Raw genomic sequence first — 22454 nt, 5'->3', positions numbered from 1 at the left:
TGCTGGGCAGTCAATAGGAGCCCAGGCTTTTGGAACTGACCCCAGTGGTAGTCAGCTCTACTGTAACTTTAAGATACTAAAAAGAAGCTCTGTCCCTGACCCCTAGAAAAATCGCAAAAACTCAAAAAAACTGTGGCGACTTATTTAGCTATTTTAAATAACACCAAACACACGCTGGACCCGCAATCCAAATAATTGCGCAGCTCTAGTATGAACCTATTATTATAAATAAAACAAGAGAAGTAACAGGAGGACCAGGGGAATGGACAAATAAAGAGAGCTTTTATATCTGAATGACATAAACACTAAATAACATCTATCCAGCAAATCAAACGCACACATACAACTCCCCTGATTGTAATTTCTACATAGGAAGCCATCAGATTCTTTTCAGAATTTCTGAGTGGCCCAGCCAGACTGAAAATCACCGTAAAGCCGGGTAAAGGTCTGATTGGACTCACCATGATGTAGTGCCTCTGCATCTCGGTCTTCTCGCTGGCCAGCTTTTCACACTCCAGCTTCAGGCTGCACAAGGACGAAAAAAAGGACGGACACACACCCATACACACACACACACACGTAGATTAAATGGCTTATTTGCATCCCCTGAAATAAATTACAATTTTCACAGGACTTACAGTAGAGATTGCAGAGGTCAAACACAGTTTAAGGCCGCGTAAAAAAAAAAAAAAAAGAAAAAATTCTAGTTATACAGCCAGGCTACCTATTACTCCTGGAAGTGACACTGAAAAATATCACCCTCATGGCAGCAACAGCCAGTAGGGTGTGTCTTACTCTCTACTGCAATTCATCACACCTACATGTGTGTGTTTCTGATGCTTATGTGCACATACACCACAGCCCAGTGGGTTTTAGGGGTATCACATAATGGGTCATGTTTGAGCCTTTTTCCATTTGTCTTTGATACCCGGGTTGGTTATTTCTTGTTTTAAATACATTTAAAAGCATCTGTCTGTAATATGTAGCAACATTTAGTGACAGATTTCACTACTATGTGGTGGTCGCTAAAAACCTGAAAGGCCATTGGTTCAGGTTGCGTCTGATGTGGATCTTAATTCCGTTCTATACTCAAACATCGTAGAAGCCAGTGAAAGTCACAAACAAGAGGAGGAAGGCTGCTCTGAGCTACTATAGAAACATGGTGATGCAACGTAACTCTGTAGGTGATGCCTTCTAAGGTCACGAAAAACACAAATCATACTTTCAGACTGTCCTAAATCCATGTAAATCTTACATAATTTAAACGAGTCCATAATATATTTAATAAGAACAGGTTTATTCCAGTAGTTTTCTGTTCTCATTATTAACATGTTACTGTCACTAACTGTGTAAATTTGTAGCCGCTTCTGTGTCTGTTCTGTAAACTCTATGTGTGTGTCTCTGTGTACTGGAGTCGTGTTGCAGTTGTATCGCAGCAGGCTGTTCAAGGTGCCCACAGAGGTGTGATGATGCAGGTTTTAACCAACAGCAGTTTATGTCTCTTAGATAGGGCTGGATCAGGTCAGACACATGTAACGGGACCATCAGTGAACCTCCACTGTAGGAAATAAAGTAAGGAGCAGATCTGTACTGCATTGACGTATAAAATAGAACTGAAAACACACAAACAGTTTCAGCGACACTGACACTCTGCCTACCCAGGGAATAACTCTGAGTCTTAACTTTCACTCTTTTCAAAAACTTTTCAATAATTGTTTTTTTTTTTTTTAAAAAAGGAAAAATTGAGAGGAAGACGTGTAATGTACATGTGTCCAAATTTTAAAAGAATCAAGTGAATAGTGTCCGAGAAATCAGTTGAAAAGTTGAAGTTTTCAAATCTTTGCCAAAAATGCAAAAATTCTAATTCTGCCATCAAACTGTGCACTGCACCTCTCCAAGTAAAACAGAACACGTTTGTAGAATTTGAAAAGAATCAAGTGAATAGTGTCCGAGAAATCAGTTGGACAAAAATCCCGGATGGAAGGACAGACGAAATTCCCAGTATATCTATATAATAAAATATAATAAATAATATATAAAAAAATTATCATCTAAAATCATAGAATAGTTATGGTATAGACAAAGATGAGTGACTGAACCTGTATTCATTATTAAAGATTATAAGGGAGTGCAAATGTCTACTATATGTCGTGTATTCAATGGAGTAAAACATTCAAAGGACATATACTGTATTGAATTTCTTGTTAGCTCATGTATTCAAGAAGTTAAAATAACTTGATGCATATTTTGTCTATCCTTACATTTAGGGAAAACTATTTACAGTATAAAAAAGGTGGAAGATTACAACTCTTTAAAGTATTCCTTTGGTAATTGCACCTTTAGTTAAGTTCTATACATGCATCTGCTAGTATTTCATCTGTGTATGTCTGAATACTGCATGTATCTTTTGTATTTGATGTGTACTGTGTGTACCTGTGGTACTGCGCCTGGAGGAACTGGAATTCCTCCTTGATACGGTCCAGAGTTTCCAGGACTGTGAACTTGAAAGACTGGCCAGGCTGCAAGGGGACCTGCAACAAACGAAAACAGAGTGAAAAGATGAAGAAGAGTCTGAGTTGAATGTGTCTTTGTATATGTAAAGAACACTGGGTAAAAGTCCGTAAAACCTTTTTCAATTCTATGGTTTGGCTAGGTTCACTTAGGAAAGGTTTGTTGCAACAAAATAGTTTAATGTTTTCAAGAGTTAAACTTTTTTTTTTTCTTTTAAACTACAAGAAAAAAATGACAAGAACAAGAAGGGGAATAAGAGGAACTTAATTATGTTCTAAAGGAAATTCACTCCAAAATACCCGGTTAAAAAAGGAAAATGGCGTATTATTTACAGAATAATCATAGTCGTAATTTTATAGTAATTATATGCTGTATATAAACAGTGGATCAACTGTGTGTTATTTACTTGCAAACGTTGAAGCCTAAAGACATCTACATCCACTAACAGTATAATAATAAACACCATCAATTCATTTCTGCCTCTTAATAAATGTTAAAACATGCATTAAATTCAAAACTGTGAAATGTATAAACTCACTAATAATAAAGGGGACCTGAAACAAATGAAAAACAACAGAGTGAAAAGATGAATACGAGTCTGACTTGCATGTGTCTTTGTATATCTACAGAACAGAGGGTAAAAGTAAGTGAAACCTCTTTTAGTTCTATGCTTAAGTGTCCTTACCAGGCCTTTACCATGTCCTAAAATGATCTTAATCTAACTTTAAGTCTAAAACCGCATACATCAGCTCCCACCACATCATTATTTATGCAAAATGTAAAAATTATTTATTTATTTATGCCAATATGCAGAGGCAGCATGTCTAAATTAAGTCCATCTTTACTGCTACGATAGGAATTCAGAGGGGCAGTAGCAGCCAGGTACTGCTAAGCAAATGCCCTAGATAGACTGATTACATAAAACCACTGAATTCAAAGAAGGTGTACTTTTTTTTTTCTCATCACTGTATGTGTGCACATTTGAGTATGTGTGTGCAGTAAGTGCCTTCCATCCATTTGTTTCACTTCACATTTTTAATTTGTGCACACAAAAGAGGTGCAAACCTTGATGTATCCAAACAGATTTAGTGAATAATGTGCATGTGCAGACCAACAAAGACACTGTGACGGTGACTGAAATAAATAACACAATAAACAACCATAAACAGCATTAACAAACATTAGCAAATGATGAACAAAATGGCACCGTGTATGAGAGGCTTTGACAAACCATGGAGTTTCAGACAGTGTCACATGACCCAAACTGGTTCTTCACATCTGGAAGTAAAAGCTAAAACCACATTCAGGATTCTGGTAAAGGTTCATACTGTCTTCCAAATACAACTGTGTAAGTAATTCATTTATCACACAGGGGCAGTTCCTGAGCAGCGTATAAGACACGTCACGGCACATCATGTGACACTTCTGATGAAAGCTACAGGAAGTAGCCCAAACTAGTAAAGCATGTAAACAACTGCCCCTGTCTGATAAACGAATTACACACATTCAGGAAAAATACCCCTTACATATGACATCTCCTAAATCTGCAGCTCAGGTACTGTTACTGTATGAAATACTACATCTAACTAGAAAAGTTTTGAGCTGTGATGATGATGATGATGATGATGACAATGATGACGATGATGATGGAGGACAACTCTTAATATTCTCATAACAGTAGCAGATGGAAGCGTACATAAATATTTAACAGATTTTCTGAAAATTCAGTGAACACTCGTGATACATTTGGATGGATACCCATCTTATCTGTGTGTGTCTGTGAAAGTATGTGCAGGGGTAGGAGTGTGTGTGTGTGTGTGTGTGTGTGTGTGTGTTTCAGAGAGCAAGGCAGCGGAAGAAAAAAGGGGAGATGAAAGTGAGAGGGAAGGTCACTTCCCCTTCCCACACATCATAAAGCCTTGTCCTCTCTCTCTGTTCTCCTCCTCCTCTAATGACTGCCTCCTTCCCTCCTCTGCCCCCCTTCTCTCTCTCTCTCTCTCTTTCCCTCCCCAACACCCCCCACCCCCCCACCCTCACATTAGCATCCTCTCCACTCTGCCAGGTTGCTAATGTATTCCAGCCTACAAAGAGCTGAGAAGTGAGGAAACGTCAAATGAATAACTTATAGAGAAATCATGGCTCCGTCTCTCACCTGCTAAAAGCTAAAGAAGGCCCAACAAAACTAGCACCTCCCCAAGGTCCATCACACCCCCATCACCACCAAGACTAGCAGTCCTCCACGTCAGGCTTTCAACAGCTACCCTCATCCTCCATGGTCTTGATCAAGATTGAGAAACAAGGTCACTGTGGTTGTTTCTTTTCCACACTGTAGTTGTTTGTGTGTTTGTAGATAAGTTCATAGACATGATATCTAGAGCATGTGGATTCTTTTTATTTAAAACACTGTCTTTTTTACCTTCTTCTCCCCTCTCCCACTAATTTGGATTGCCTAATTTTTCCTGCATTAAAGGTCTGTCAGCCTGGGGATGACACAGACCGCCATGTGTGTCTGTCACTTCTTTTAAACCACGTTGTGTTAGCTGTCAGAATCTCAAACGAAAAACACGTACTAACCCTGATTCTGGTACTGGGAGGAAAGTGACTCAGCCCACAGGTTTTCACAAAGACGAACAGAAAACTGCTGATAATTTAATGTTACAATATTCAAAACTGAGCTCCTTTTCAATTTGAATGAAGAAAATGCAAACTGTGATATGAAGTGTTTGGTGCAACTTTGGTTTGACTTAAGAGTTAACGGCCCTTTTTTTTTTTTTTTTTGGAAGGGGGGGGTTCCTCCTCTGTCAAGGATCTAAGCAAACTACTGTGATACTAAAAGGAGATGTGAAAACACTGTAGGCAGAGATAATTTACGCCCAGTTACAGGTCAACAGACACAGGTCTATCTATTTATGTCAAGTTTTAGTCAGTGCAACTATATGGGAAACCCCAAAATCCCAAACTGTGGTTAAATGAGGAGGTGCAGACATTGCAACGAAGCTGAAGTTTTATGTCACATTGAAGCCGATGTTGCGACAGCTTTGTCACTATGACGACAAGCTAGACTGACAGGGTACAATAGAGACGCAAAGTCCACAGGAAAAATACAAACAATGGTCAAAGACATCAGACGTAATGTTTTGATCCTGTTTGACTTGTTCAATCAGTGATTTTTAAGATGCTTGTATAATAAGTCAAGGCAGTTTGTGCTAAAGTATATTGTAGTTTGTGTGAAACAGCTCAGTGAACTGCTCTGAAAAATGATGTGAAAAAGTACTGAAACTGAGAAATGAGAATAAATGCAAGTCTGGTCATGTTGAAGCAATTGTAATGATGCTACGTCTGGAACTTTCAGTTCTGTGGTTCCATTTATATATTTTCACAACCTGATAGTGCAACAGTTTTACAACGAACTAATATCTTTCAAACTGACACACACACATGTAAATGATGCATAATTGAACCTGGATCTAATTATATCACTAGTATCTCATCATTGATTGAATTACAGCGATATAAGATCCCATGGGCAGCAGAAGAAAAAAAAGTACAAAGTACCATGACCATACGGGAGAAAAGTGGCATGAATTGAACTGTGCATAATGTCACTGCTACTGTTTAGAGATTTATTGATTAATGATCAATAGGACATTTAAAAACTGTTAGAATCAGTATACATTGTTGGCTGATATTTACAGACTGACTTTGCGGGAAAAGAAAATAGTTTAAACTTTTAAACCTTTTAAACTTACTTCCACCTAGTATTTGTATGATAAATTTGATGTTCAGTTTCACATTCATTTCGATGTATTTATTTATTTATTTAAGTATTAATTACTTTGACCTTCATGTTTAGTTTAGTTAGCTGGTTCATGAGAAAGTAAGTGATAGATTTCTTCAGTCATTTTCATGTCGAATATTTTAGCCAAATAATTCATCAGCAATTTTTTTTTTATCGCTGTAATATGAACCATTAAAAATCCACAATTGTCAATGAATAACATGTAATCTGTTAAACCTATTAGTACAAATTGCCAGGTGTGGGGGAATGTTGCTGTTAAGACCGTTGACCCTCAATCTAGGACGTGAAGTCACTAAACATATGGAGTCTGTTTTTGGTTGTGTAATTTAAACGCCAAGCCCTCCTCTTGTTAATCTGCTCATCATCCATTCATCCAGCTCTGTATTTAACCATCCACCCAAAATGAACCATAGTGCAGTTGCTACAGTGCAGCTGGGTGGCTATCGGCCCGCAGCTACGGCTAAAAGATTGGCGGTTTCAGTGGTGGGGCTTCATTAGTCTAGACAAGCACAATTCAATTAGATTTCAATTAGTCCGATGGTGGAGGTCAGAGACGCGGTGGGTTCCCCAGTAATTAATCCGTGGAGTCAAGCTGAGCTGAGCTAAACTGAGCTGAGACAGGCGTAGTGGGGACATCTAGATGGCTGGATGGGCACAACACACCCAAACCCTCAGGGTGTGTGAGCGTGTGTGTGTGGGAGGGGTGGAAGGGGGGTGTGTGCCAACAGATCCCCACTGACCTTGATTCACACAACACACACACTCAGTGGGGGAGGGGAAGGGACGGGAGGGGAAGGGACGGGAGAGGAGGGGAGGGGAGGGGGAAAAAAAGGGGGGGGGGGTAGATAGCGATCTGGCACACGCAGATACACACACCCACCCACGTAGCCATGAGCGCATTTAAACAAAAACACACACAAAAACAAACAAACAAACAAACAACAGCATGGGAGCACACAAAGGGCCTGCACGTACAGAGTGACTGTTTAATGTACACAGAGGAGGCAGAGCGAGGATGGAGGGATGTATTGACATGAAAGCGGCAGCAGAGAGACCGATAGTCATCTGACAGACAGAAGGATGGATGGGCCGAGGAGTGGAGGGAGTGATAGACTAGACTGACATTCTTACAGAGGAATGAAAGAATGAGCAAAGAGACAGATGATGAAAGAGCGCCACGGCTGCTGACTGAGAGAGATAGCCAGCCATTCATCCGTCTGACACCGAGGGGATGGAGAGAAGACGCAGAGAGAAAGAGGGAGAGTCATGCTATCTTTGCTGTAGTCAACACAGCCCCAGTCGTTCTACCGTGTGCAATGTCCATCGGTCTGTGGTAATACCGCTCCCACCATCTGCTACCACGAGCACGCAGACACACATTCATGCAGATGCACACAGTCAAAGTGCTGCTGGCGGGTTACATCAGCAACACTAAGTCATATAACAAAGCCCATAGTCGCAGATCAGGATTATACAAGATCTGGGAGTGCCAAGCGTCAGTGTTAACATGGCGACTTCAGTGCTGATGAGAGAGATTTGAATTTCTTTCATCTGTCGGACAAAAAGTCTTAGTTTTGATTTTTTAGCTGTACCCTTCTGAGTGGGTTTCATGCACCCTGGAGCCATAAAACTTCTTATGAGCAAGAAGGAAATGGAAAAAAAAAAAAGAAAAGAAAAAAAAAAGAGTTATATGTTCCTAGGGCAGTTACAGTCATATTCCCTGCCTGTGATGAGAACTATCTGAAAAAAGTATGTATGTATGGTAGTATGGAAGGGTACAGTCAGATTAGCTCATGTTTATTTGTAATAATAATAAGAGGCTCTACAGACACTTCAGCAGGTAAAGTCTGGGATAAACATCGATTCCATCTGTAGTGTTTACAAAGACAGAGGCATCATCAGCAAATTGTGCCATATGTACATCAGAACAAACATTTGTGTGTGTTGTGTGAGTGTATGTATATGTGTGAATGTTCACTCCTGCACTGTGACAGATGGTAGCCCAGACGGTTAGGGGTCCAATAGCGCATCACGAAGGGCCAAAAAACAGCCAACCGCCTCCTATGCTTTCATGGGTGTGTATATGTGTGTGTGTTGTGTGTGTGTGCACTCTCTAGCAGCCAGCATAGGGGATCCTGAAACCCAAAACTGATCCGGTTAATCTAGAAGGTAGAGGTGGTGCTGACGGTGGGGAGGGGAGTGACACACACACACACACAAATATACCACGTGGGACAGAAGTCAATCACAATTTGGACGAGCTGGCACGGGCAAGCAGAGAATTAGGAAAGGATTATCTCTGGGGGGAGGGAGGCGATGGGAGGGGTAGGGGTAGGGGAGGGGGGGGGGCTGGGGGGTGAGACCTGTTTCACTGTATCACATAACAGGATGGAGGGGGGGTCCATCGGCTGCTTCCATCACCTGTCTGTCGGTGTTCCTCGGCCTGTGTCAGTCTGCAGTGGTGGAGAACTTCAAAAACATGTGGTGTGTGCAGACCCTTCTCTATATTATGAGCACTTGGGGCCAAGAAAATGTGTTGCCTGGTCACAATGACCTTAACCTTTGACCTTTGTCCACCATAATCCAATCTTTTCATCATTCAGTCCAAGTAAATATTTATGTCAAAACTGAAGAAATCCCCACAAGACGTTCCAGAGATATTATGTTCAAAAAAAAAAGAACAGACATGAGGTCCCAGCAACCCTGACCTTTCACCTCTGGCCATTAAAATCGTTTTGGTTCGTCCTTTCACATAATGGGCACAGACTTCTCAGATGCACCTTCTACAGATGCACCATGGATTCAGTCCAGTACCAGCACAGATACCTTTTCTGCACCTTTTCTTTACTTCGCAGAAAAACGTTCCAGCATGTCGATTAAGGCATGACAGAACATTTGATGAAATTATAGATAAAGCTCCAACTTGAAATTATTTTATCACAGATTAATGTGACAGTAATTGTCTTGATTAATCAATACATGCTGAGTGAAAAAACCAGATGTTTCAAAAACCCACATATTCAGTGCAAAAGAAAACAAGAAAATAAGGAGAAGCAGCAACCCCTTAAATTAGATCAACTGGAATCCATCCATGTTTGTTTTTCTCCTTTAACTACAGCTTAATCTTTTATCAAATCATTTACAAATTATTGTTCTGCCTGTCACTAATTGACTTTTGTGGCTCTGATTGAAAACAGCCAAGATGGCATTAACAACAAGTGACATCTGTTAGGATGAAAACATGTTTTGCATAGATGCAAATGTAAGTTGTTTTTCTCTATTGTCTTCAATTTTTTCCTGAAATCAGTCCATGTCATCGTATTTGTAGCTTAGGAATGGAAAAGTGCCTTGATAGTGGTCTGCTTGACACCCGCTCTTCCACAGCAATATCTGGCATCCAGTACACTGCAATTACCAGCATGTGAATATTAGTTCAAACAGCATCTATCTGCTTCAGTCTGTCTGTCTGTCACATGGAAGCCACCGTTCAAGCAACTGCATGATTTTCCACCGCTGGCAGAGACTCTATGAGAGACACAGCAACTGTGAAACAGATGCAAGTCTGGGAGTGATTGAGAAAGGAATGATTAGATCTGTCTGCCTGTCTTCAGAGTCTATGTGTTTAGCCCCTGGCACACTCTCTAACCCACACATGTGATTTCACACAGTACGGGCAGGCGTGCCTATGCATGGATGCATTTTTTCAAACATAACACCTACAAACAAAACATTTATTTTTCTCCTTTGGTGTGCCCTTTCTCTGGCAGCTCATTCCTCCCTCTTTTCGTTCTTTATTTCTCCTTCTTATGCCCTTTGTTCTTCCCTTTGCCTGTGTCTCCATGAGACAAGCACAGACACATTCAGAGAGTGCATGAAATAATAATTGGCTGGTGAAATATTAAGGAAAAAAAGGCACATGAATAGATGAGAAATACCAAGTGTGGCAGAGGAGTGTCAGTGCCCCTTGTGTACACATGTGTGCGTGTGCTGCTGATGTGAGCAGCAATGAAAATATGCAACAGCTCATTGGTTTAGACTGTGTGGATGAAATATTAAAGTGCTGCAGGGAAGAACAGAAATGTAACTTACATATCAGTAGTATGAGGACGTCATCTCTGGGATGACCTCATCTCTTTCCTTGTCTCCTTGTCATATACTCTGTTCTGCTGCGTTTCTGTCGGCCAGTCAGGGGTGTTTCTGACTGACAGAGAGCCAGACGGTCAGCTTCCCAACAACAGAGCCTCATTTAGAGTTAGTGGCACTCTCATTGTTGTATAAAGCAGTGGCTTTGACGCCAGTCAGTTATTCTGCCAACTAGCCAGTCAGTCATTCAGTTTTCATGCACTCAGTGTGAAAGCCAATTAACAAGCCAGCACTCAGTTAGTCCTGGAGCTACCTAGCCAGCAAGGAAACCAAAGGAGCCAGGCAGCCAGTCCAGTAGTTAAAAAGGCAGAAAGTCAGCCAGTCATTCAGAGAGCTAGTCAGTTAATACTGCAGCTCACCACTAAGCCGGTGGTGGATTACAAATCAGGGAAAGACTGGCAGCCAAAATAGACTCTGGACTCTATCCAAGCCTCGCTCTGATCATTTCTTTTAATGACAAAGAAAAGAACATAAAACACAGGATTTGAGGATAGAAAATGGCCTGTTTTTTAAAATCAGAGAACAGACTTAATCTGGGCGGCTGCTGATATCTGAATACAAGTTGTTGGTTGCTTGTAGGACTTTTTTCCTTGTTCTGCTGGTTGTTCGACTGCAGCTTTATTGTCATAACTTGACTTTTGCCATTTTCTTGGGTTGCCTATGAATTGCTGAAGGAAATTAAATGTAAACAAGACTAGGACAAAGAAAGGAGGGAGAATGTCATCTGCAGGAGGTGACAGCAATCTGCTGTGCTATTTATCATACATGGCTTTCATTACATCCACAAATGTTGGGGGAAAACAAACTGCCTGACACAGCGGGATGCCAAAAAAAAAAAAAAAGGACTGATCCAGCATGTGCAGAATCTGCACAGTCGCACCTCCAAAAAACACACCAGAAGCAGACATATACACACATCCAACCTGCACTCAGAAGAACCTAAGCATGTACAGCCACCGAGGCCATGAAATTAATGTTCTTCAAAGACAGCCTCAGAAACAACTTCTCCTGCACATGAACAGACGCACACATCCAGATCCAACACACACAAACATCTCAAAGTGGCGCTGCCCTCATTAATGGGGCATATGTGATTTCTGTGACCACATATTTGGAATTAGTTTGTTTACTTGGCTGTGAAAATAAAGTGTTACCCTATTCAGGGCCAGTGCAGTAAAGCCCCTTCTAAATGCACACACACACACACACACACACACACACACACACACACATACACAAGTTTTGGTTAAAATTTTCCAACAGTTTGTTAGATTAGACCACACACACTTGCACACCCTCACACTCATCAGATATTGCTTTATAGTGTAATATACATGGCCAAAGGTGAAAAATGCTTTAATGTTAACACTGAGCTGAATCAGATTTGAGGACTGCAGGTTTTTCATTAAATCTTTTTACCTCTGGAGGTTATGTTTTTACCAAATGGTCGAAGTGAAGCCAATGCATTAGTGGCATAAAATGTAATTCAACATACAGCCACTTGAGGCGGGCTCCACTACTGAGTCAATCCCCACACACCACACACATCCATTGTAAAATTTCTGACTTTACAACAGAAATAAACATGTTTACAGCTCTGTGTCTAGGATATACTGGAAGTGGACTGGGTCTGCCATGCTGTGTGGAATTTGACTGACAGCTAGCTCTACTAATGGGTCAGAGCAGCTATTTACTGAATAAAACTTTTTTTTGAGCCACATGAGGAATCCCTCCTGGGAGGTGTTAAACTAATAAGATTGTCACAAAGTTTATCAGTACCTAATTAAAATACACAGCATTTTAACATAACTTAGCTGCATTAGCATGTGCTAGCATTCATCTGTATTGGATTACACAGACTGTCGGCTAGTTCACACAGCTTGTGTAGGTGCATTTATACATTACATAAAGCTGACATTACAGTTACTAAACACACCTGTGTATGTTACCATTTATCATGGAGCTGAAACCATCTGGGATCAAGTCCAGCGTTGCCTATCCTACCCTGTTCTTTCTCTTTCTCACTCCCACTGTCTCTTTTCTCATACGCTTGCAGGGGAAAAAAGAGAAAACTTGAAGAGTGAAAGCTTAAGTGTAAAATCAGACACGGCCAAACATTTCTAGATTCTAGCACTTTATGTAAATGTGTCGAGTAGCGCAGGAGGTGTGTTTGATTGTGTGGGTGCCTTGACTAGATCAAATGTACTGTGTGTGTATAAGAAAAGATGTACTATAGGTGCATGTGTGAGAGTTTTCAATCTGATCAGAGTCCTATGTGCAGAGTAGCGGTTATAGACATCTTTCTTAACCATAAAAATACACAGTAAATCTCCCTCTCTCTCCCTGTCTCTCACTCTCTCTTACTGGGGTGTGGCAGCCAATCTAGGGCTTGTACATTCACAGCAACAGTCGAGGTCGGGCTGGGACATTATTTATTGTTATTGTTGCTGGCACACACAGTGAACACACATGCACACAAACCACCGCTGCTCTCCTTTCCCTTTTCCTCTCCCTCATCCAAACACACAGGCGTATACACACTTAATCAGCTACATACACGCATACACAAGCGCTTTTACAGGAACACAAGGACGAGCAAAAACATAGTACACACAGACACAGTGAGCCATACATATACTTCCACACAAACAGAGTTGAAGAGCACACATAAAACAAAACTGCACTGCACCAATGCTTAACACAAAGTCATCTTTTCACACAGGAAAGGGTAATTTAATAGAAAAATGCATGCACTCGCAAGGTAACACTAAAGAGACACTGGCATACACAAAAATAAAGCATATACACACAAATTAAACAAAAACTTCACACATATCCACACACAGCATTTTAGATAACACTCGCCACAAAAATCCAGTGGAACCAATTACAGCTCCGCTCGCCTGGCAAATCAGCCCCTCGGTTTTAACCCTTTCCTCCCAAGGAGCAAGAAGAACAAAGTCTGCTGTATTAAAAAAGTAATGCCTTGGATGTCCACTGTATCTATTCATACCGAAGACACCTTCCTTATCACCTCCACTGGGACACAGAGGAGTGGAATGGAAAGGCGTTGGAGGTGGTGCTATCCTCTCCTGGCTTGGCTGTCACTGACAGGAAGTAGACCAGCTTGATTGACACCAGCAATGATACACAAAGATTGGTGACTGAACCGAGTCGAGTCTGTTCACTGGGAACTCACTGTGGTAACAGTTATTGTACAAAGTACCACAGAAAAGTGAAGAGATGAACCACAAATGGCAAATCATTTACATTTTATCCTCATTTCCTCCTTTCACTTAAAATGAGGTTAAAAAAAAGTGGGACATTTTCAAACGATCATATTATCACAAACAGCACATTCAGTTTGTGGCAAGTATTATGAATGAATAAACAAAGTTCATGTTGTCTGTTTAACGACAGCTTAATAATCTTCTTGGTAAAATAAAAAAGACCTCAGAAAATTTAGATTCCAGCTGTGCCGTACAGTGAGAAATCAGGATAAACTGCGCATCTTCAGAATTTATGAGGACAAACACACATATGTACACTCACAAGCATACAAAGTCTGCAACCAAAAAACCCACAAAAGCACAACAACTGCTGGCAAACAAACACACACACACACACACACACACACACACACTGCTTTGCACCCTCACACCTCTCTACAGATCACATTTCATAGCAACACCAGAAATAAAGTTCCATTGGCAGTGGAGGGCTGCAGAGAAAGAAGGAGAAGAGAGAGAGAGAGATGGAGGAAAACAGAGGAAAGACAGAGATCGAGGCTATCGATCGGTTGGAGTTGGCTCAATCTGGGATTGAACTTTATCACAAACGCAGAGCATCGCAGCAGGAAACTCTCTGATACGCCTCGAAAAGAGAGAACACAGGAATGTTCACACTCTTATTCTTCTTTTGCATCTCTCATTCATTTTCTTCTCTTTCCACCCCCAGCTGTGCCTTTTTAAAGAATCTCTTCGCTCTTATTTTTTTTCTTTTTCAGCTCTTGATTCTTTCACTTTTTCCCTTTTGTTTCTTGCTTCTTTATGTTTTCTCTCTGCTTTCTCTCCTTTTTATTCCAGCGGCTGGCTTATTAGCATTCTCTCTGTACATATAATTGATTCCTCATGCCGTCCTCTTGTGAAAATGTCATTCATAATTCTGTGTGATAGCTAGTTGGCTGGCTGGCTGGCTGGCTGGCTTGCTGGCTGGCTGGCTGAATGAGTGGCTGGCTGGTTGGCTCCCTGGCTGACTGTGAGGCAAAGTGGCCACTGACCTATTTGTACTAGATACAAAGAGACTGACAACCAAATCTGATTATAGCAACCAGACCGAGGCTCCTGCGAAACGAATGGTCTAAACCAGGCTGAGCTGCCATTCATCCTTCTGCGCTTTTTAGTCTTTAACCTTTATTTTACCCTGGAAGGGGAAATTACCAGCAAATTGTCACTGCTGATGAAGGGTGAAACTGGAGCGGGGAGAGGACTTTAAGGAGGTATTAAGGAGGAAAGTACTCCTGCACTCGTGACCTTTTTTTTTTTAGCAGTAATGAAAATGAATTAAGTGGAATTCAACTATCAATTGAACAGTCTGTGGGTGTGTGTGTATATATAGAGTTTGCTTAGCAACAGAAATGAGCAAATGGACAGCTGACAGAGACAGATCTGGTCAAACACATACAGACAAATATAATCTTACACATGCCACTAACACACATGTACGTGACCAAACACTAATGATCTCTCTGTCACACACACACACATATACAAGCTGAGAAGTGGAGATTCAGTAAATGCCACCTACACAGTCAAGCATCAACAGGATCTCACAGGCACCTGGTTGCAGCTGACGGAGAAGGAGGTAGGTAGGTGTGTGTGTGTGTGTGTGTGTGTGTGTGTGTGTGTGTGCATAACAGGGAATCTCTTAGCCCAAACACCCCCCCTTCCTCCCTTCACTCCCTCCCTCCCTTCACTCCTCATATTACAGTACAGTCCTTATTACTTAACAAGAGAGGGTCAACACACACACACACACACACACACACGGGGACAGACAAGGACAGAGACACAATTAAAAGAAATGAGTCAAACTCAAATAGAACTCAAGGACAGTCTTACAGGAAGCATTAAGACACACAGACGGACGAGAAAAGACAGAGTTGTGATGAAGATACTAAAAGAAAAACGGAGGGAGATCCATTAGAGATGAAAAGCCATAAAAAATGTTGGAGTTAAGAGACAAAGATGGAGACAGACAGAAATGAGACAGACAGAGAGGGAGAGACATAAGGAGGTACTTACCGGATGCCTGCCCTGAGGGTACATGATCCCAGGAGAGGAGAGGCTGCCAGTCCGTTTGATGGCCAGGTTAGTCCCCTGGCCCTCCACTCCTCTGCCCTCCACCGGTTTACACAGCCACACACACTCACACACAAACCCACACTCACTCACACACTCTCCTCCACAGACTCACTTCAAGTCCAGTCCCTGCTAATTTTTTTTTTTTTTTGCTGGGCTTGAAAACAGCAGTCTTTACTCTTTCGGAGTCTCTCTCTCTCTCTCTCTTGGTTTCTCTTCTAAGGCAGATTCCAGTTGACACTCGACTGATGAGCGCTCAATCCGTCCGCTCGTTTATCCAACAATGTCATGACAAAATGGAACAGCAGGTTTGACCTCCTTCTTCTTCTGCTTCTACTTCTTGTTCTTCTTTCCTTGTGTCCCCGGTGAAGCCAGTGTCTCAGTTTATCCTGGTGTCTCTCTCTCTCTCTCTGGTCTTCCTCTCCTTTTCCCTTCACCCTGTGATCAAGTCAAGGTCCACACATAGTGACATGACACAGAGTGTTTCATCCAGGCAGACTCCCCTTCTACCTCTTTATCCTCTTCTCCTCCACTTCCTCTTCTCCTCCCGTTCTATGACTGTGCTCCTTTCACCCGACAGTCCAATAGCAAAACACACAAAAACATAAACACTGACACAGCTTTGTCCAAACAGTCTTCCTCTCTGCTTTTTCCTTCTCTTCACCCCTCTCTTTGACACAGTGAAGCCTCTGCCTTGACTGCTGCCGCAGAAAACAAGGATAAGAAGAAGGAGGAGAAGGAGAAAAAGTAGGAGGGAGGGGAGAAAAAAGAGAGAGAGAGAGAGAGAGAGAGAGTGAGAGCTTTGTTTTTAATCTAAATGTGGAAAAAAACGCAAGAGGAAAGCAGGAAAGAACAGCAGGTCAGTGGAGGATCCAGCGGGCTTTTCAGCAGCAAGCCCTAGACTGTAATATATTGTGCCTGTTGGCTTCAACACAAACACGACAGGCTGCTAAAGCTCCTCTTAAGGTGGAACTGAGTAGACAGAAACACCCAGTCACAGAGTGAGGGAGGAGAGAGAGGCAAAGAGAGAGATGGATCCCTTTTCAATTGTGGTCAGACAGACAAAGCAATCAGTCATGCACAAAGACTTAGGCTCACACTGATATGAATGGAGATTCACACACACACACACAAAACGCTCTGACACTCATACACAAATACATGACAGCTATGTGGACACACTTATTATTAGCAGCAGCAGCAGCAGCCACACACACACACACACACACACACACACACACAGCTGCATATACACACTTTCCAGTTACTCAGAGTGATAAGTTTATTACCCAGTTTACACATTGCATTAAAATGCAGCTTGGATGATTGGATAGCTACGCAATCATGCTTAATCGCATACATCTCCAGGTGTAAACACACTCAAGATGCAGCGAAGACCCCTCCAATTGGCCAGGGCCTCCTCCCAATTACGACGCAGCCAGATGTTTAGCGAGTTGTGGGCGTCATTGTGCCAATCCGCATGCATTAACTCCTCCCAAAGTACAGTAACATCATCTAAAGAGCGACACACAAGTACCGACTATCACTCCGAGTTCATCAAGTTTATTTTGAGAAGCCTGTGGAGCATGTAATGAGAAAAGAAATGGATGAACTACTTTTCATTTCTGTTTTTTCCCCATTAATGACTCTACTTACTGCATCTAGTTCTATCAAAACGCTGAAACAAATCAGATACAAATGGCACATTTACAGAACACACTAATCGTTAATTACATAAGGCTCACTCAGATTTTGACCTGACTTTGACCTGGTGCTTACATGCCAGTTCCAATACTCAGACGACTGGATTAGTCTGACTAGAAAGAATGCTAGAAACATATCAGGACAACACTAACAGTGCATTCAATGTCACATGATACAAGTCTGATAGAAAACAGAGATTGACAAATGGTGGATTAATAAACACTGATACAATGACAGCAGATTGGAACTGAAAAAATCTGATTAATTAATTAATATCAAACCCTGAAAAATGACACTTGCAGAAATTAATGATCGTAATATTAACTATTGGATCATTGTTGAACCAAATATTTAAGTCATGCAGAGCACCTAAAATCATGAAAGGTGCTTATTTTTATCTTGTGCTTGCGAGTTAACCACCTCTTTCACAACATAGCAGTTAAATTGTTCACATAACATATTGGGCGCTGGTTCATTTTGTGTGAATAACATTTAATTGAGATTAAAATGGTGAAAACACCTGTGAGGTCCACATAAATCCATCTGGATCAATGAACATCAACCTCCAAGTAATGGATCAATAAATATGTGAGTGATTATGAGCCTAATTGTAAAAGTGCTGGTGGCCCTAAGTTTTTTTTTTTTGAGCAATTATTTTACTAGGATCACGATATGTTATATCACTATATATCATGATACTGTTAAAAAGGCAATTTTTTTGAAATGATTATTTCCTGGAAGAATTGAATTACACCACAAATCTGCACAAATACTAAACATATTTTTATTTGATCACAACAGGATCAAATGCTGTATCACAAAATGTTCCTGTGTTAAAACTTAAATTATGTTTTACAGACATTATAGATTAAGATTCTGTTTACATGTTCATATTCTTTTAGTTCATAACTAGGACCATAACATTATTTTTGTGCAATCCCAACAAAGGAACTAACATTTGCCTCTCTCAGACAGTAAAAAGTGCTTTAGGATGCTTCAGATAACCATTATTTAATAAAACAGCGTTGCATGATAATAAATAAGACATAAACAATAAAGAAAACCAAAAAACAAAAATGAACCTCTGCCATATCTGCATTTGAATAAATACCTAAAAATATCAATACTGTATTGTGAAATAAAATATTCCAATATATTGCAGAACCGATATTTCCTCACACCCCTAGTGACTCTGTAGAATGCTTATTAATTGGCCAAACTGATGGTTTGATCTTTCTCTGCAGAAATACTCTTGTACATATTTATTCAGCATTAAGCCTTAATAATGTAATATAGTCACATTTAAACCACTCGGCTTCCAACCATACCAACACATGTTATTTCCCCACTATAGATACATGCACATCACAGTCGGAGTCACACATTGTGAAGTGATACGTGGCTGACGTGCAGAGCAGTAACACCACACTGACAACCACTTACCACCAAAGATGTCATTGAAATCAATAAGTCAGGTACCTTGAGAATTTCCAAAGAAAATACCTGAAAATATCCTTACTACAGGAGGATAAAAATGTCTGTGCCTGTCTACTTTTGACTCCTGGCTCTGGTGAATGTTATTTCCAGTGCTGCCCAGAATGGAGCAGGACCAGCTAAGATTTAGAGAGTATTTAAAGCCTGTCCGTGTCCAGTCCAGTGTAGACTATCCCGGGCCGTCTTTTGGCGCTGTTTATAATGAGTTTATCCAGGGCAGCTTTGCCTTTGAACTTGATCAAACAGCCATTAATCCGACACAGTTGAATCAGACACATGCAGTCAGTCTTGGCATCTGTGGAGGGTTTCCAGTAAGACATAAACTGCATCTGATAACAAGTGGGCTAGCCAGAGGGCAGTCCCAAAGCCTCAATTAAGGTCACATACAGACATCCTATTATCCAATACAGTCTGTTAGCACACACTATAGATCCTTGTTGAGACAGTAATACTTCCCCATTTAACCCCAATTTAAAATAACCAAAGGACTTTTAAATAAAGGTACAGTCACTAAATTTAGCACTTTCCCAAATAAGTCACCTGGTGGTTAGTAAAAGCATTAGCAACACTGAAAACATTTAGTCTCAAGGAAAAGATGGTGGGGAGTAGTTTGTGTTGACCTAATGGACTGTGGCTGTTTGTCTAACTACAGGGGTCTCAAACATATGGCTCACGGGCCAAAAACGGTCTGCCAAAGAGTCCAATCCAGCCAGTGAGATGAATTTGCAAAGTGAAAAAAAAAAACAACACTGAAAATATCAAGGACATTATTTTTAGGTTATTATGTTACTGTTGTACTGGTCAAACTGAGCTGTATGTGACTCCTGTACTAAAACAGGTTTCACGCCCTTGTGGGTTTTTGAGAACATTTAGAGGAACAACCACGTTCTCAGGATCCTTCAAGAACACTAGAAATAGTTAACTTTGAGAAATCTATACATATTTGTGAAATATTAGTTTGGCTATATTATGCATGACGATTTTTAAACCAGAAAAAAGTCCCAAACCTCTGCAAAGGAAGTTTAATTCCCCACAACAACACATCACCCCAGCAATCATATTGGCTTCATGAAGATAACGATGCACGACTGTTTCTTTTAATACATTTTAATACTTTGACTTTGACCTTTGAAGGTTTAATTTGGCTCAAGTATACATATTATATGTGTCAAATCCAGATGTGTAATCCAACCTAAAGGAAGCCCAAAGAAATATGACACTAAGGGACTATTTTTGGTCAGATTGTGCATATTCTTTTAAGATCACCACAATCTTAATAAAAAAAAAATCTTGTCATAGTCATAACAAGTATACTGTGTAATTTTGTACATATTAGAAGTTATTCTACTTTTTTTGCGTACTTTATGGTAGTTTTTATTGAACTGAATTTAGCTTTTATATATTTTAATTTATATTCCATTTTTTTTATCTTTTTTCATACTACAAACACTGAGACCTCATTAACCCATAAACACCCAGTGCTACTTTTGTGTCAGTTTCCACAGGAATTTTTCTCTACTTTTAACCTTTCTTAAGTAATTTGTCATTATTTATTATAATATTGTCCTCTGTATTTTTGTATTTTAAATGGAAAAATCAGGTATTTTCCATTAATTACTGATCATGTAGATGTTGATGATCAATTCAAAGGCTATTATATCAAAACAGAGAATACTGAAATAAAAGTGACTTTTTCAGTACAATCTGTCAACATAAACCCAGTGTCTCCATCCACTGTCATTGATCCAACTCCATGGGTTTTACTGGTGAATCAATGTTGTAGAAGATGACGGTGTTTCCACGGTAACTACGGGGCCTCTGAACGTCCAAATGGGTCATATCTGATGACCATGAAAAGATGACAAATTGTATTTTACACCAATTATTTACATGGATTGATAGGATTAGTGGATCAACAGGTATTAAACTGTTTACATCAGTAGATGGTTTTGGTCTCCAGTGGATGTTTGGGTCTTTATGGGTTAACTATATTTCTTTCCATCATGTGAGTGTGAGTCTGTGTCATAAAAAAAAAACAGGATGATGTGTCCATGAGCATGAAGTGTGAGCTGCTAACAAACAGACAAATTCAGGCTAAAACATGACTAGTGTGGAACATGGTTTATGCATTTGCCCTTTTAGTTTCATTTACTAATGCATCTGCCTCTGCATTGAATCTCCCTGTTATATTCCATTAAAGCCAGACAACAGTAAGACCTAAGAGACATCTGCTCTCCTGTTCTGAAAGACTGAATTCAAGTAATCACCTAAACTCACTTCAGTCCCACTCAGAGGATGTGTGGCTGTAGCCCTGGACCACCTATACCCAGAGATTCCAAAATGGACACTCATATTGAAAGTAAAAGCAGAAGGACATAAAAGCAAGAACATTTCAGCCTTCCGTCATCACCAACAGAATGAAATCTGCAAAACACTGGGAATCAGTGGGCTCATAGGTCAATATCTGCTATAGAGACCCACCCGACATTTGATCCATTCAGATTCTAAACCATTTATCCCGTTCAGATGAGTGGTAAACCCTGAGCAGTTCAGAAGACCTTCCCACATGCAGGCACTTAGTCTAAAGTTCGTTACCTGACCCTACTTGTTTTCAGTCAAGAGAATAAGACTGGCCAAATGCCGGCTATCTCAATAGAAATGCATTTAAAAGGTAAGCCTTTTCTCCAGAGAATAGTAACTTTCATCCAAACAACTTCTTTCCTTTTCTAATTCCTTTTCTTCGTCACCTCTGCCTTCATTCAAAACCTCTTTCATGTTCCCTCTTCTTACAGAGGGGAGCACATTAAGCATATGATGATTCAAAGATGCCCCCGCCACCGTTCTCCATGTAGTCTATTGTACTAATCAGCATTATCTAATTGTCTAGAATGGATTAAGCAGGTAATTATTCCCCCGACTCCTCACACTGGGTTTCAGAGATCCAGATGGGCCGGCATACTAACACGCCGACATGCAGACGGCCACGGATACCGACACAGTCCACATCGGATCCTGTTGAAAACCTGCAGCTGTGTTTACCGCTCACACTTATGAAATACTACATGTGTCCTATATGTGCTGTAAGCTGAGCAGGTTTTAAGGTCACAGCTGTCCAAGTTATGTTATTTGAGTCAACAATTACATTTTTATTGTACTTTTATTGGTCCAGCAACAAAGTGAGACACACATATTAATCATTTTAGTAGTTTTAACTGGATATGCTACACTGGGAATTAGGATTGGTGCTTTTACTTTATGTAACAGAGCCACCATGACGTCTAAACTGATATTTTGGAGCCAGGATTTTGCATTTTGTCTTGGCATGGTTTGGTCAGAAGTCATATTCCACCTAGTTTTATGATACATATATTGTGATTTGCAGCCGCAGCTGGAAGGTGCTTGCTTGAATGCAGAGATTTTTAAATGTATTTTTGTTCCAAATC

The 22454-nt window shown here is 40.5% G+C and overlaps 1 pseudogene; it reads right to left on the bottom strand.

Annotated features, from left to right (window-relative positions):
* LOC115417585 (transducin-like enhancer protein 4) overlaps nucleotides 1-16715 on the bottom strand; it is a 139878-nt pseudogene extending 123163 nt beyond the window's left edge.
* Between the last annotated feature and the right edge of the window lie 5739 nt (nucleotides 16716-22454).

Source organism: Sphaeramia orbicularis, chromosome 4 (assembly GCF_902148855.1).
Source record: "Sphaeramia orbicularis chromosome 4, fSphaOr1.1, whole genome shotgun sequence".
Lineage (NCBI taxonomy): Eukaryota > Metazoa > Chordata > Actinopteri > Kurtiformes > Apogonidae > Sphaeramia > Sphaeramia orbicularis.
Note: the sequence above shows the minus strand (reverse complement) of the source record. Positions and strands in the feature narration are given on the sequence as shown.